The following is a 17,201-nucleotide window of genomic DNA, read 5'->3' as shown; positions in this document are numbered from 1 at the left end:
AGCTTATGGTGGAAAGTTAGATTATTGATTGAAGTTTGTCTTCTTTTTTAACATAGGCATTTAGAGCTTTTCTTTTCCCTCTAAGCACTACTTTAGCTGCATCTCCTGTGTGTATGCATATAAATGTGTTTCAGTGTGGAATTGAATTACTTTCTATGATTACTTGATATCATCCAGAAGTACTTCCTTTAACATTTTTTAAAAGATGAGTCAGTTAGCAATGAATTCTATCAGTTCTGTTTACCTGGGAATAGCTTCATTTTACCTGTATATTGTTCAACTTTTGTTAATAACTTATATTAGTATGGTATGTTTGTCACAATTAAGTAATCAGTAATAATATAGTCTTATTAACTAAAGTCCGTAGTTTATTCAGATTTCCTTTGTTTTTATCTAACATTCTTTTTCTGTCCCAGGGTCCCACCTAAGCTATCATATTACATAACTTTTATGTTTCCTTATGTTTTCCCCTAACAGTGACAGTATCTCAGAACTTCCTTGTTTTTAATGACCTTGACAGTTTTCAGGTATACTGATTAGGTTTGCCACAGCATGCCACTATTGGAGTTTTTCTGATGCTTTACTCATGAGTAGACTGGAATAATGCATTTTTTTCTTCATTTTTGCAAGGTAGTTTTATTGGATATAAGATTTTTGATTGACAGTTGCTTTTCTTTTCTTTTAGTAGTTTGAATATTGTTTCTTATGAGAAGTCAGCTGTGATTCTCATTGGGATTCCTTTTACGAGCAGTCATTTGCTCTTACTGCTTTCAAGATTTTCTCTTTGTCTGTGTCATTGATGCCATGATGGCTCTGATACAGATCCCTTTGTTGCTAACCTACTTGGCATTTCTCTCAGTTCTTTTATTGGTTGGTTGTTTTTTTCATCTAGTTTGGGAAGCTCTCAGCCATTATTTCTTGAATATTTTTTCTGCTTTTTTGTCTCTCTCCTCTCCTGCTACTCTTATTCTTGGTAAACTACATGGAATCCTGAATTTCTCTGAGCTCTGTTAATTTATTTTTAGTTTTATTTTATGTATTTCTAACAGTATCATGCCTAATGATCTCTCTTTAAATCCACTGATTCCTTTTTTGCCATTTCAAATCTACTTTAGCTCCTCTAGCAAATTTTTAAATTTTACTTGTATCACTTTTTAACTCTAAAATTTATATATTTTTAAACAATTTCAGTTACTTCACTAATGTTTCCCATTCAATGAAACACTGTAATCATGACTTTTCTTAATCCTTAAACATAGTTTTCTTTAGTTCTTTTAATATATTTATGATCAATAGCTGCTTTGAAGTTTCTTCTGTTGAATTGTACACCTGGGCGTCTTCACAGTCAGTTCGTGTTTCCTACTTTTATTTTTTTTCCATGCATGGGTCAAATATCCCTGTTTCTTTATATGCCTTATTTTGTTGTTGTTAAAAAATTGGGGGATTTTAGGTAATATATTATGGCAACTCTAGAGAGCGACTGCACTCCTCTGGAGCTTGATGTTATTATTGTTTGCTTGTTTATTTGTTTAGTGACCTGGCTGGACTATTTTGTGAAGGCTGTTTTCCCTGCAGTGTGAAGCTTCTAATATCACTCAAGCTTTGGGCTTGTACAAGGTTACCCTGGGATGACTGTTGTTTAAACAGAACCGTCTTTAGCTATCTCTTTCCTTGATATCTCTATTTAGCTGTCTGCCTCTGTTGGTATCACACACAGCTGTTAGACTCCAGAAATAGCCAGTAAATTGCTATATTTTTTTCAATGATGCTCTGGAACTTAAATTGCTCCATGATTAAAGCCAATTAAATTCAGGTCCCTCTGTAGGGGTAGTTTTGGGGGCCAGTCTTTGGGGTTTCTTCTAACACCCAGAGAGCTCATCTAAGCTGCATTCCCCCTGGTTTTCTCTGGTAAAATAACTGAGCTATAGTTTAGCTTGGTGCTTTGTGGGGTTACCAGCCTCCACTTAACACCCAAAATTACTGTTTTCAAGAGTACCCTTAGTCTTGAATTCTTCCATACTGTGTTCTAAATAACGTCAGTTAGTTCTTTTAGGGAGAACTTCAGAGATGTCTGTTCTTATGACCTGCCTCATCCGGAAGAAAATCTCCATCCCATTACTCCTGACCTGCGAGTATGACTTTACTTAGCTTGTCCCTTTGGGCATGGAATCTCCCCCTCAAGTGGGCTAAGGAGAAGGTGACTGAGGAGTTAATAATCTGGCCTGCCACTTCTGAAATAGAGATGGAACCCTGTAAATGGGGAGTAAGTATAGGAAGAGAGCCCCTACTCTAAACTGCCTCATCTGAAATTTAATCTGTGCATTACAGAGATAGACGATTAGAGTGAGAATGATCTTCTTGGCCATGCCCATTTGGAGCAAAGTTTCTGTCACACTGAGCTAGGTTTGGAGAGAGCAGCAGTTTTGCTCTTCTTACTTTTGCTCTTCAAACAGTTTTGCTCTTCCAACTTTTGCTCTTCTTACTAAGATGTACTAGATTTTCTTGAATAAATACTCTTCGCATGCTGTATGCCATTATGACAATTTCTGGGGACTTTAAATGGTTGCTTTAGAAATTATTTTCATAACTTATGATTATTTCACTGAGCAATAGGTCTATAGAGCTCTTCACACTGATATCCCATAAGTAGATTCTCTTTTTTCCCTATTTGTCTTTCATTTATATAATCCAAGCTTTAAATATCCACAATACTCTAAATGTGTAAATATCAATTACTGTGTGGTTTATTTCTATAATATCTCTAGCTCATTTTCAGATATTTAGGTAATTTTTTATAGTCCCTAATCCCTACACTTATTTTTGAGTTTGTTGCTAGTTTATTTAAACTTGGTCATTATAGACATGAAGTCCTTGCCCATGCCTATGTCCTGAATGGTAATGCCTAGATATTCTTCTAGGGTTTTTATGGTTTTAGGTCTAACATGTAAGTCTTTAATTCATCTTGAATTAATTTTTGTATAAGATGTAAGGAAGGGATCCAGTTTCAGATTTCTACATATGGCTAGCCAGTTTTCCCAGAACCATTTATTAAATAGGGAATCCTTTCCCCATTGCTTGTTTTTGTCAGGTTTGTCAAACATCAGATAGTTGTAGATATGCGGCATTATTTCTGAGGGCTCTGTTCTGTTCCATTGATCTATATCTCTGTTTTGGTACCAGTACCATGCTGTTTTGGTTACTGTAGCCTTGTAGTATAGTTTGAAGTCAGGTAGTGTGATGCCTCCAGCTTTGTTCTTTTGGCTTAGGATTGACTTGGCGACGCAGGCTCTTTTTTGGTTCCATATGAACTTTAAAGTAGTTTTTTCCAATTCTGTGAAGAAAGTGATTGGTAGCTTGATGGGGATGGCATCGAATCTATAAATTACCTTGGGCAGTATGGCCATTTTCATGATATTGATTCTTCCAACCCATGAGCACGGAAGGACTTCATGTCTAAAACACCAAAAGCAATGGCAACAAAAGCCAAAATTGACAAATGGGATCTAATTAAACTAAAGAGCTTCTGCACAGCAAAACAAACTACCATCAGAGTGAACAGGCAACCTACAAAATGGGAGAAAATTTTCACAACCTACTCATCTGACAAAGGGCTAATATCCAGAATCTACAATGAACTCAAACAAATTTACAAGAAAAAAAACAAACAACCCCATCAAAAAGTGGGCGAAGGATATGAACAGACACTTCTCAAAAGAAGACATTTATGCAGCCAAAAAACACATGCAAAAATGCTCGTCATCACTGGTCATCAGAGAAATGCAAATCAAAACCACAATGAGATACCATCTCACAGCAGTTAGAATGGCCATCATTAAAAAGTCAGGAAACAACAGGTGCTGGAGAGGATGTGGAGAAATAGGAACACTTTTACACTGTTGGTGGGACTGCAAACTAGTTCAACCATTGTGGAAGTCTATGTGGCAATTCCTCAGGGATCTAGAACTAGAAATACCATTTGACCCAGCCCTCCCATTACTGGGTATATACTCAAAGGACTATAAATCATACCGCTATAAAGACATGCACACGTATGTTTATTGTGGCACTATTCACAATAGCAAAGACTTGGAACCAACCCAAATGTCCAACAATGATAGACTGGATTAAGAAAATGTGGCACGCATACACCATGGAATACTATGAAGCCATTAAAAAGGATGAGTTCATATCCTTTGCAGGGACATGGATGCAGCTGGAAACCATCATTCTCAGCAAACTATCGCAAGGACAAAAAACCAAACACCGCATGTTCTCACTCACAGGTGGGAATTGAACAATGAGAACACATGGACACAGGAAGGGAACATCACACTCCGGTAACTGTTGTGGGGTGGGCGGGGGGCGGGGAGGGATAGCATTAAGAGATATACCTAATGCTAAATGACGAGTTAATGGGTGCACATGTATACATATGTAACAAACCTGCACATTGTGCACATGTACCCTGAAACTTAAAGTATAATAATAATAAAATAAAATAAAAATAAATTAATTAATTAAAAAAACTTGGTCATTATAGACTGTTTTATAATCTCTCTCATACTTTTCTGGTAAAATATATATAACATAACATTTACCATTTTAACCATTTTAAGTATACATTCAGTAGTAGTAAACATATGTACTTTGTTGTGCTCTCATAATTTTAGTGTATGATTCTTTCTATGTTATTTCTGGTTTTGTTCATGATACCTAATTTTGTGTGTTTGGTGAGTTTTTAAGGTGAATTCCTGATTTTCCTGCAAACATATTTTTAGGGAAACCCACATTAGAAATCCTGTAAATGACCTCTGTGTCCCTGCCTTCTACTCCATGAACCTACATCCTTAAGAAAACAAACTCTCGTGTATGCAGTGGTCAATACAATTCTAACTTCTTTTCATCTTTTAGGAATTGTGCACAATTTCAGAAGCACAAAGAAGTCTATATTTTGTATTCCAGCAAATTGTAATAAACTTGTTTATCTTAAAAGCTTTTGGAAAATAATAGTAAAATTTAACATGTGTTTGGGCAAATAATTTGAAATCGATATATGACGTATTGATAATATATGCATGACTTTGAAAATCAAAAAGTTAAGAGTGAATTATTAAATACGTTGTGTTAAGGCAATCATGTAACAGTTTGAACAATTGGAAACAATTTTTAGATCAAGCTTAAGAGGCAGGCTTCCTTAATCATAAAACAAACAGGAAAAAAATGATATATTTGACAATGTAAAATTGAATATTTCAACCTCAAAAATATCATAAATAACTGCAAAACACACAGAATTGGGAAAATAAGTTCAGAATATTTGTTTTCATACTGGAAAATCTTAATAATACAAATGATACAATGCAAGCTGTAAATATCATCACATTTGAGAATAATTATTATTTGCAGAAAACATAATTGAATACAATGATACTGTATATAGATATCAACTGAAAAATTACTTGAAATAATAATGCTAATGTAGCAAAGTCTAATAATATGATTGTTTAAAACATAAACTTTCCTGTATATGGCTTAGTTTAGACATATGATCAGATAAAGTCCATTTGACCTAATATCGAAAATATAAATTATCCAGAAAAATGTATTAAAAAGAAATACATAGGACACATCCTAAAAGAAGCTTTAATTTATTTCAAAAAAGAGAAGAATGGGTAAGTTAAAACATAGTTTTGGACAAAAATATTTTAAACATGTCAGTTCTTCCTAAAATAAAATCACAAACACGCATATATAATTAGGACACCCACAGGAGAAGAGGGAATATTGAGGGAGGAAATTGGAAAATACTACTAAAGATTATCCAAAAGAATATAAAATCCTATAAAATATGAGTAATGGGAGAAGTCTAGTTTTAGTAACTATCAAAAAGTTAACAGTATTAAACACAACTAAAGTAGATGAATGAACTGGACTAGAGAGTCTAATAATAGATCCTAATCTATGCAGAACATAGAATATGAGCTTTAAATCATTGTGGGAAAAAATGTATCAAATTTTTAATGAAAAAACAGGGAACTAACTAGCTCTTTGAGGGAAGATTATACAGCTGGACATTTTTTACCAAAATCATACAGATGACTCCAATTTTAAAACAAAGAAATGTAGAATAAGCAGAAATTATTGAATAATTAATTAACCTTCAATATCTCACAGTCCTTATACTTTTGAGCATGTTGTGAAACTAGAACATATTCCAGTTTCTATATTCTAGAAGAATATATAGATACATTTGAATATATAGATACATTGAGAAAAATATATAGATACATTGAGATTCACATGATAAAATGATCTTTCTGGCAAAAATAATACCACAAAGTGAGATACAAAAACACAAATTGGAAAAATTGAAAAACAGATAGTAGACAATGGATAACATCTTCACATGCAATAATCCTTTTAAATCTTAAATCATAAAATAAATCTACATTTACCAATATAAAATTGAAGAAATTTTATGTTAGAGATTCCACTGGGCAAATATCAATAGCACTTAAACATGAGAAAAAATAGCCAACTTTATTAGAACTTCAAAAGTGATCAAAGTAATACCAGTTTAAAATATGCCATTTTTCAATGACAAATATTTAAAATTATAATACCCAGAAGGGCAAAACTTTAGGGGAAGAAACACTTTCATTGATACATGGTAATACATGACAAGGATGTAAATTGGAACAACCTCTGTAAATGGCAATTTTTCATTGCATATTAACAGAATTAAAAAGTGAACTCAATTTGACCTAACAGTTTCACTTTAATTCTTGCAAACGTAATAGGCATCATAGTTCTTCATTGACCAACATTCATTATTTTCTATATACTAGTCACAGTGATGAGCATATTACAAACATCACCTTATCTAACGCCTGAGAGACTACTATGAAATAGGAAACTCTTGCTATCTTGAGTTTCACCTGAGAACACTGAGTGAAACAAATATATTTCTCAAATATTGTAAAGCTACTTAGATCCAGAGCAAGATAAACCCAGAACCTCTTAACTTCAAAATGCATAATTTAAACATTGTTCTATACTACTGGCACATAGCATGCACTAGAAAGTAGTAACAGTTATTGTATTGGAAATTCTTGTAACTCTATAGATAATATGTGTGTATGTATATATATATATGCATATATGTTTGTGTATATATAGCTATATACATATGTGTATATATGTGTAAAGATCTATATGTGTTTATGTATATATGTTTATCTATCTAATATGATATTCTGCAGTCATATTACATAGTGGAAGCCGGATGATGACTATAAACAATGGAGATCCTTTTTGAGTAGGTAAGTGACAGGGTTAAGGAGTCTGTGTGTGTGTGTGTGTGTGTGTGTGTGTGTATGTCCATGCATGTGCGCATGTGTGATGGTTAGTATGGTGAGACCACATAAGAAGTATCTGATATACTAAAAATTGAATGTGAGAAGAAACGCTAGCAGCTGGACATAAAACCTGAAGTACCACAGTAAAATTTGGGATAAGGAAGCAAGGCCAACTCTGAGAGGGATTTCACAATATGAGAGCTGATGTGGTAATTTATTGACTCTCACATCAGAGGGACAAGAAGAGTGAGAGAGGAATTAACATTGTTTGTACCTGCAGATAAGTTTTCTTAGAAGTTTTTCAGGATACTTCTGAACAACCTCTTTGATAAATGATGACAATAGTAAAGCCAGAGTACTGCTTTTTTTCTCAAGACATATATTCTGCCAAGAGTAGGAAACAGGTAGAAACTATTTCCATGTTTTATTTTTATTTTTAAAAGGTTCTAGTGTTTCTTTGCAAAAATCACAATGATTTGAGCAATGTACAGTGAAATGGAGGCTTCATTGAATTAGCAATTTAAACTTGTGTTATGTTAGTGTCCTGTTGAATTATTACTTATCCTTGCTAATATAGCATTTCACAAGGAATTACACTATCATGCCAGACTAATGTAAAAAGAAACTTTAATGAGGCATGATGTGGAAGCTATTATGAAAGATACTATTATAAGTATATGCAATCTTTCCAACAATACTATTTTGGATTTTACTATAGGTATCATGATCAAATTGGGGGTGGGGGGCACTGAGACAACCGAGAATGAAGAGAATTTGTGTAGCTGAGTAGCCTGAGTTCCCTTGAATAAGATATTTTTGAGAGAACTAAATTATTTTTGTCAGCCTTCCTTGGAAAATTTCCAGATGTATTGAAATAATAAACTTTTGGGCTTCTATTAACCTGTTTTTTATTTTCTTATTTGAAAATCAATGCAATAACTTGTACTCTAGTGGCAGGATGGCTAATGGATTATTCCTAAACACTTTGGATGACCAGAAATGTGTAGGACATTTTTATTCTAAATAAAGAATTTACAGTGAGCCAAGAGAATTAATAAGCTAGTGATGTGGAACTTAATTTGGTTAAGTAGCAAACAGCCCTTGTGTTTTTTTCATATACGTACAGTGGGGAATAATTAAGGTGACGTCATTGGAAATCTGCTGACCTTCAGGAAAAACACTGCAGTTTCTTTCTAAGTGTCTAAAAGTGAAGATAGGCAATGTTTGGTTTCTCTCATGATCACTCAGTTTTGTGATCTTTATGAGTGACAAAACTTGAAGAAATATTGGAAAAAAAATTAAAAATTTCTTAATGTTTAGGAACTCAACTTCATCATTCTCTCATTAATATTATCTCCTTTCCTCTCCTCCACATAATACCAAAGCATGAAATTCCCACACATCTGAATTCCTTTCTCATGCTCCTCATCTGAGACTGCATTCTTACAGTATTTACCTTCAGAGGTTGGTACACACCATTCACTTTAGGAAACATTATCCACCTCTTCCTTTCGTTTACCTCTTCCAAGGCCTGACTTAAAATCATCCTTCATCAGAGACATTTTTCCAATATTTGTTTATTTTCTTACTCTGCACCCATGGTCTGCCTCATCTTTCATTTGATATATAACCTTTCATTTTTTATAGATTTGTGATTGCCCTAAAGCTTAGTCTCCAGATTTATTCCCATCCATTTGTTCTCTTTGTGACTGATACCAGCCCCTCTCTGAGGTACATTCAGCTTTGATGGTGCTAGTTGGTCCCATTTCAGGGATGCTTCCTTAGAAAACAGAACACAAAATTATGAATAAAATATTGGTATAAACTATCCTTTACTTAGAATGAGAAAATAAATCATGCCAAATATATGTTTTAAAAGTTGGGCCAGGCACAGTGGCTCATGACTGTAATCCCACCACTTTTGGAGGCTGAGGCGGGTGAATCACCAGAAGTCAGGAGTTCAAGGTCAGCCTGGCCAACATGGTGAAACCCTGTCTCTACTAAAAATACGAAAAATTAGCCAGGCATTGGGGCAGGCGCCTGTAATCCCAGCTACTTGGGAGGCTGAGGCAGGAGAATTGCTTGAACCTGGGAGATGGTGGTGCAGTGACCTGAGATCATGCCATTGCACTCCAGCCTGGGCAATAGAGCGAGACTCCATCTCAAAAAAAAAAAAAAAAAAGGTGGAGCCAAGATGGCCAAATAGGAACAGCACCAGTCTACAGCTTCCAGCATGAGTGACACAGAAGATGGGTGATTTCTGCATTTCCAACTGAGGTACTGGGTTCATCTCACTGGGGAGTGCCAGACAGTGGGTGCAGGACAGTGGGTGCAGTGCACCGTGCGTGAGCCAAAGTAGGGTGAGGCATTGCCTCACCTGGGAAATGCAAGGGGTCAGGGAATTCCCTTTCCTAGACAAAGAAAGGGGTGACAGACGGCACCTGGAAAATCAGGTCACTCCCACCCTAATACTGCGCTTTTCCAACAGGCTTAATGAATGGCACACCAGGAGATTATATCCTGAACCTGGCTTGGAGGGTCCTACACCCACGGAGCCTCGCTCATTGCTAGCATAGCAGTCTGAGATCAAACTGCAAGGCGGCAGCAAGGCTGGGGGAGGGGCGCCTGCCATTGCCAAGGCTTGAGTAGGTAAACAAAGCGGCTGGGAAGCTCGAACTGGGTGGCCCCACCACAGCTCAAGGAGGCCTGCCTGCCTCTGTAGGCTCCACCTCTGGGGGCAGGGCACAGACCAAAAAAAGGCAGCAGTAACCACTGCAGACTCAAATGTCCCTGTGTGACAGCTTTGAAGAGAGTAGTGGTTTTCCCAGCACGCAGCTTGAGATCTGAGAATGGGCAGACTGCCTCCTCAAGTGGGTCCCTGATCCCTGAGTAGCCTAACTGGGAGGCAACCCCCAGTAGGGGCGGACTGACACCTCACACAGCTGGGTACTCCTCTGAGACAAAACTTCCAGAGGAAAGATCAGGCAGCAGCATTTGTGGTTCACCAATATCTGCTGTTCTGCAGCCACTGCTGCTGATACCCAGGCAAACAGGGTCTGGAGTGGACCTCCAGCAAACTCCAACAGACCTGAAGCTGAGGGTCCTGACCATTAGAAGGAAAACTAACAAACAGAAAGGACATCTACACCAAAAACCCAACTGTACATCACCATCATCAAAGACCAACTGTAGATAAAACCACAAAGATGGGGAGAAAACAGAGCAGAAACACTGGAAACTCTAAAAGTCTGAGCACCTCTCCTCCTCCAAAAGAATGCAGCTCCTCACCAGCAACGGAACAAAGCTGGATGGAGAATGACTTTGATGAGTTGAGAGAAGAAGGCTTCAGAAGATCAAACTACTCTGAGCTAAAGGAGGAAGTTAGAACCAATGGCAAAGAAGTTAAAAACCTTGAAAAAAAATTAGACAAACGGCTAATTAGAATAACCAATGCAGAAAAGTACTCAAAGGACCTGATGGAGCTGAAAACCACGGCACGAGAACTACGTGATGAATGCACAAGCCTCAGTAGCCGATGCGATCAACTGGAAGAAAGGTTATCAGTGATGGAAGATCAAATGAATGAAATGAAGCAAGAAGAGAAGTTTAGAGAAAAAAGAATAAAATGAAATAAACAAAGCCTCCAAGAAATATGGGACTATGTGAAAAGACCAAATCTACGTCTGACTGGTGTACCTGAAAGTGATGGGGAGAATGGAACCAAGTTGGAAAACACTCTGCAGGATATTATCCAGGAGAACTTCCCCAATCTAGCAAGGCAGGCCAACATTCAAATTCAGGAAATACAGAGAACACCACAAAGATACTCCTCGAGAAGAGCAACTCCAAGACACATAATTGTCAGATTCACCAAAGTTGAAATGAAGGAAAAAATGTTAAGGGCAGCCAGAGAGAAAGGTCGGGTAACCCACAAAGGGAAGCCCATCAGACTAACAGTTGATCTCTCAGCAGAAACTCTACAAGCCAGAAGAGAGTGGGGCCAATATTCAACATTCTTAAATAAAAGAATTTTCAACCCAGCATTTCATATCCAGCTAAACTAAGCTTCATAAGTGAAGGAGAAATAAAATCCTTTACAGACAAGCAAATGTTGAGAGATTTTGTCACCACCAGGCCTGCCCTAAAAGAGCTCCTGAAGGAAGCATTAAACATGGAAAGGAACAACCGGTACCAGCCACTGCAAAAACATGCCAAATTGTAAAGACCATCAAGGCTAGGAAGAAACTGCATCAACTAATGAGCAAAATAACCAGCTAACATCATAATGACAGGATCAAATTCACACATAACAATATTAACCTTAAATGTAAATGGGCTAAATGCTCCAATTAAAAGACACAGACTGGCAAATTAGATAAAGAGTCAAGACCCATCAGTGTGCTGTATTCAGGAGACCCGTCTCACCTGCAGAGACACACATAGGCTCAAAATAAAGGGATGGAGGAAGATCTACCAAGCAAATGGAAAACAAAAAAAGGCAGGGGTTGCAATCCTAGTCTCAGATAAAACAGACTTTAAACCAACAAAGATCAAAAGAGACAAAGAAGGTCATTACATAATGGTAAAGGGATCAATTCAACAAGAAGAGCTAACTATCCTAAATATATGTGCACCCAATACAAGAGCACCTAGATTCATAAAGCAAGTCCTTAGTGACCTACAAAGAGACTTAGACTCCCACACAATAATAATGGGAGATTTTAACACCCCACTGTCAACATTAGACAGAACAACGAGACAGAAAGTTAACAAGGATATCCAGGAATTGAACTCAGCTCTGCACCAAGCAGACCTAATAGACATATACAGAACTCTCCACCTCAAATCAACAGAATATACATTCTTTTCAGCACCACACCACACCTATTCCAAAATTGACCACATAGTTGGAAGTAAAGCACTCCTCAGCAAATGTGAAAGAACAGAAATTATAACAAACTGTCTCTCAGACCACAGTGCAATCATAGTAGAACTCAGGATTAAGAAACTCACTCAAAACTGCTCAACTACATGGAAACTGAACAACCTGATCCTGAATGACTACTGGGTACATAACCAAATGAAGGCAGAAATAAAGATGTTCTTTGAAACCAACGAGAATAAAGACACAACATACCAGAATCTGTGGGACACATTTAAAGTAGTGTGTAGAGGGAAATTTATAACACTAAATGCCCGCAAAAGAAAGCAGGAAAGATCTAAAATTGACACCCTAACATCACAATTAAAAGAACTAGAGAAGCAAGAGCAAACACATTCAAAAGCTAGCAGAAGGCAAGAAATAACAAAAATCAGAGCAGAACTGAAGGAAATAGAGATACAAAAAATCCTTCAAAAAATCAATGAATCCAGGAGCTGTTTTTTTTGAAAGATCAACAAAATTGATAGACCACTAGCAAGACTAATAAAGAAGAAAAGAGAGAAGAATCAAATAGACACAATTAAAAATGACAAAGGGGATATCACCACCGATCCCACAGAAATACAAACTACCAACAGAGAATACTATAAACACCTCTACACAAATAAACTAGAAAATCTAGAAGAAATGGATAAATTCCTTGACACATACACCCACCCAAGACTAAACCAGGAAGAAGTTGAATCTCTGAATAGACCAATAACAGGCTCTGAAATTCAAGAAATAATTAACAGCTTACCAACCAAAAAAAGTCCAGGACTAGACGGATTCACAGCCGAATTCTACCAGAGGTACAAGGAGGAGCTGGTACCATTCCTTCTGAAACTATTCCAATCAATAGAAAAAGAGGAAATCCTCCCTAACTCATTTTATGAGGGCAGCATCATCATGATACCAAAGCCTGGCAGAGACATAACAAAAAAAGAGAATTTTACACCAACATCCTTGATGAACATTGATGCAAAAATCCTCAATAAAATACTGGCAAACCGAATCCAGCAACACATCAAAAAGCTTATCCACCATGATCAAGTGGGCTTCATCCCTGGGATACAAGACTGGTTCAACATACACAAATCAATAAATGTAATCCAGCATATAAACAGAACCAATGACAAAAGCGACATGATTATCTCAATAGATGCAGAAAAGGCCTTTGACAAAATTCAACAACACTTCATGCTAAAAACTCTCAATAAATTAGGTATTGATGGGACATATCTCAAAATAATAAGAGGTATTTATGACAAACCCACAGCCAATATCATACTGAATGGGCAAAAACTGGAAGCATTCCCTTTGAAAACTGGCACAAGACAGGGATGCTCTCTCTCACCACTCCTATTCAACATAGTGTTGGAAGTTCTGGCCAGGGCAATCAGGCAGGAGAAGGAAATAAAGGGTATTCAATTAGGAAAAGAGGAAGTCAAATTGTCCTTGTCTGAAGATGACATGATTGTATATTTAGAAAACCCCATCATCTCAGCCCCAAATCTCCTTAAGCTGATCAGCAAATTCAGCAAAGTCTCAGGATACAAAATCAATGTGCAAAAATCACAAGCATTCTTATACACCAATAACAGACAAACAGAGAGCCAAATCATGAGTGAACTCCCATTCACAATTGCTTCAAAGAGAATAAAATACCTAGGAATCCAACTTACAAGGGATGTGAAGGACCTCTTCAAGGAGAACTACAAACCACTGCTCAATGAAATAAAAGAGGATACAAACAAATGGAAGAACATTCCATGCTCATGAGTAGGAGGAATCAATATCATGAAAATGGCCATACTGCCCAAGGTAATTTATAGATTCAATGTCATCACCATCAAGCTACCAATGACTTTGTTCACATAATCGGAAAAAACTACTTTAAAGTTCATATGGCACCAAAAAAGAGCCCACATTTCCCAGTCAATCCTAAACCAAAAGAACAAAGCTGGAGGCATCATGCTACCTGACTTCAAACTATACTACAAGGCTACAGTAACCAAAACAGCATGGTACTGCTACCAAACACAGATATAGACTAATGGAACAGAACAGAGCTCTCAGAAATAATGACCCATATCTACAAATATCTGATGTTTGACAAACCTGACAAAAACAAGCCATGGGGAAAGGATTCCCTATTTAATAAATGGTGCTGGGAAAACTGGTTAGCCATATGTAGAAAGCTGAAACTGGATCCCTTCCTTACACCTGATACAAAAATTAATTCAAGATGGATTAAAGACTTACATGTTAGACCCAAAACCATAAAAAACTCTAGAAGAAAACCTAAGCAATACCATTCAGGACATAGGCATGGGCGGCCGGGCGCGGTGGCTCACGCTTGTAATCCCAGCACTTTGGGAGGCCGAGGCGGGTGGATCCCGAAGTCAGGAGATCGAGACCACGGTGAAACCCCGTCTCTACTAAAAATACAAAAAATTAGCCGGGCGTGGTGGCGGGCGCCTGTAGTCCCAGCTACTCGGAGAGGCTGAGGCAGGAGAATGGCGTGAACTCGGGAGGTGGAGCTTGCAGTGAGCCGAGATTGCGCCACTGCACTCCAGCCTGGGTGACAGAGCGAGACTCCATCTCAAAAAAAAACAAAACAAAACAAAACAAAAAAAACAAAAAAACAAAAACAAAAAACATAGGCATGGGCAAGGACTTCATGTCTAAAACACCAAAAGCAATGGCAACAAAAGCCAAAATTGACAAATGGGATCTAATTAAACTAAAGAGCTTCTGCACAGCAAAAGAAACTACCATCAGAGTGAACAGACAACCTACAGAATGGGAGAAAACTTTTGCAACCTACTCATCTGATAAAGGGCTAATATCCAGAATCTACAATGAACTCAAACAAATTTACAAGAAAAAAACAAACAACCCCATCAAAAAGTGGGCGAAGCATATGAACAGACACTTCTCAAAAGAAGACATTTACACAGCCAAAAAACACATGAAAAAATGTTCATCATCACTGGCCATCAGAGAAATGCAAATCAAAACCACAATGAGATACCATCTCATACCAGTTAGAATGGCCATCATTAAAAAGTCAGGAAACAACAGGTGCTGGAGAGGATGTGGAGAAATAGGAACACTTTCACACTGTTGGTGGGGCTGTAAACTAGTTCAACCATTGTGGAAGTCAGTGTGGCGGTTCGTCAGGGATCTAGAACTAGAAATACCATTTGACCCAGCCATCCCATTACTGGGTATATACCCAAAGGATTATAAATCATGCTGCTATAATGACACATGCACACGTATGTTTATTGTGGCACTACTCACAATAGCAAAGACTTGGAACCCACCCAAATGTCCAACAACGATAGACTGGATTAAGAAAATGTGGCACATATACACCATGGAATACTATGCTGCCATAAAAAAGGATGAGTTAATGTCCTTTGTAGAGACATGGATGAAGCTGGAAACCATCATTCTCAGCAAACTATCACAAGGACCAAAAACCAAACACTGCATGTTCTCACTCATAGGTGGGAATTCAACAACGAGAACACACGGACACAGGAAGGGGAACATCACACACCGGGGACTGTTGTGGGGTGGGGGTAGGGGGGAGGGACAGCATTAAGAGATATACCTAATGCTAAATGACGAGTTAATGGGTGCAGCACACCAACATGGCACATGTATACATATGTAACAAACCTGCACGTTGTGCACATGTACCCTAAAACTTAAAGCATAATAATAATAAAATTTAAAAAAGTTATAAATACCATAAGCTTTGTGAGCACAAAATACTGTCATTACTGAGTAACTGCCTGCTATACCTCTATGATGCTTTTCCATATATTTTGGCTGTATATTCTTTGATTATTTGTTAGTCTTTTTATATAGAAATTGTTTTGTGCTTTGTTCTATAGAAAGAATGGAAAAGTAATTCAGTACTCTCTCTCTACCACAGTTCCTTAAAAATCTGTTGTTATTATTTATTGTGGTAGTAGACATAAAAATTTAGAAAAATTTTCTTCCACTTTAGGACCCATTTTGGATAATGTCATGTTTTCAGAAATATAGTGAAAAAGACTTTATCAAATTTATTTAATACATAAATTGTAACATTGCAAGTCATTTCAAGTTTTCTCATGCAATGTAATAAATATGCTTAGAAATGACCACACTCAAAACCAATGTGTTTTAAATGTCCTTATTTAGTGGCATACACTTTTTTGATGTTATCTGCACGGATGTTAGTATTTGTATCAAATCAGCAAGAAACTATTATTTTTTCAGTATGTTCGCATGTTTCAAATCTTTTCATCAAAGGGGATCATTAAGCAATTCAAAGGTCTCCACATCTATTTGAGAGGGATCTCTTTTTCTTAATGAACTACTACTTTTATGTGATCTAACCATTGTAGGTTCACATTTGCTTCTCTATGTAAAAATATTTATAGTTTTATTATTTTGGATCCTTAAATGAGATTCATGCAGGCCAGGGGGCTTGAAGCATAAGTTCTTTGTTCTTTTTTTTTTTTTTCCAAATGAAGTTTCACTCTTGTCGCCCAGGCTGGAGTGCAATGGCACGATCTCGGCTCACTGCAACCTCTGTCTCCCAGGTTCAAGCGATTCTCCTGCCTCAGCCTCCCGAGTAGCTGGGATTACAAGCACGTACCACCAGGCCTTGCTAATTTTTATATTTTTGGTAGAGATGGGATTTCACCACGTTGGCCAGGCTGGTCTCAAACTCCTGACCGCAGGTGATCCACCTGCCTCGGTCTCCCAAAGTGCTGAGATTACAGGTGTGAGACACCATGTCTGGCTGAAGCCTAAGTTCTTTGCTGTCATCAGATATCATTTGCCTCTGATTCTTCCCTTCTCATGTGACATGACATTTTAATCTGGTGTAGAGAGGACAGAGATTGATTGGGCAT

The sequence above is a fragment of the Hylobates moloch genome, unplaced genomic scaffold, assembly GCF_009828535.3.
Source record: "Hylobates moloch isolate HMO894 unplaced genomic scaffold, HMol_V3 SCAFFOLD_8, whole genome shotgun sequence".
NCBI lineage: Eukaryota > Metazoa > Chordata > Mammalia > Primates > Hylobatidae > Hylobates > Hylobates moloch.
Note: the sequence above shows the minus strand (reverse complement) of the source record.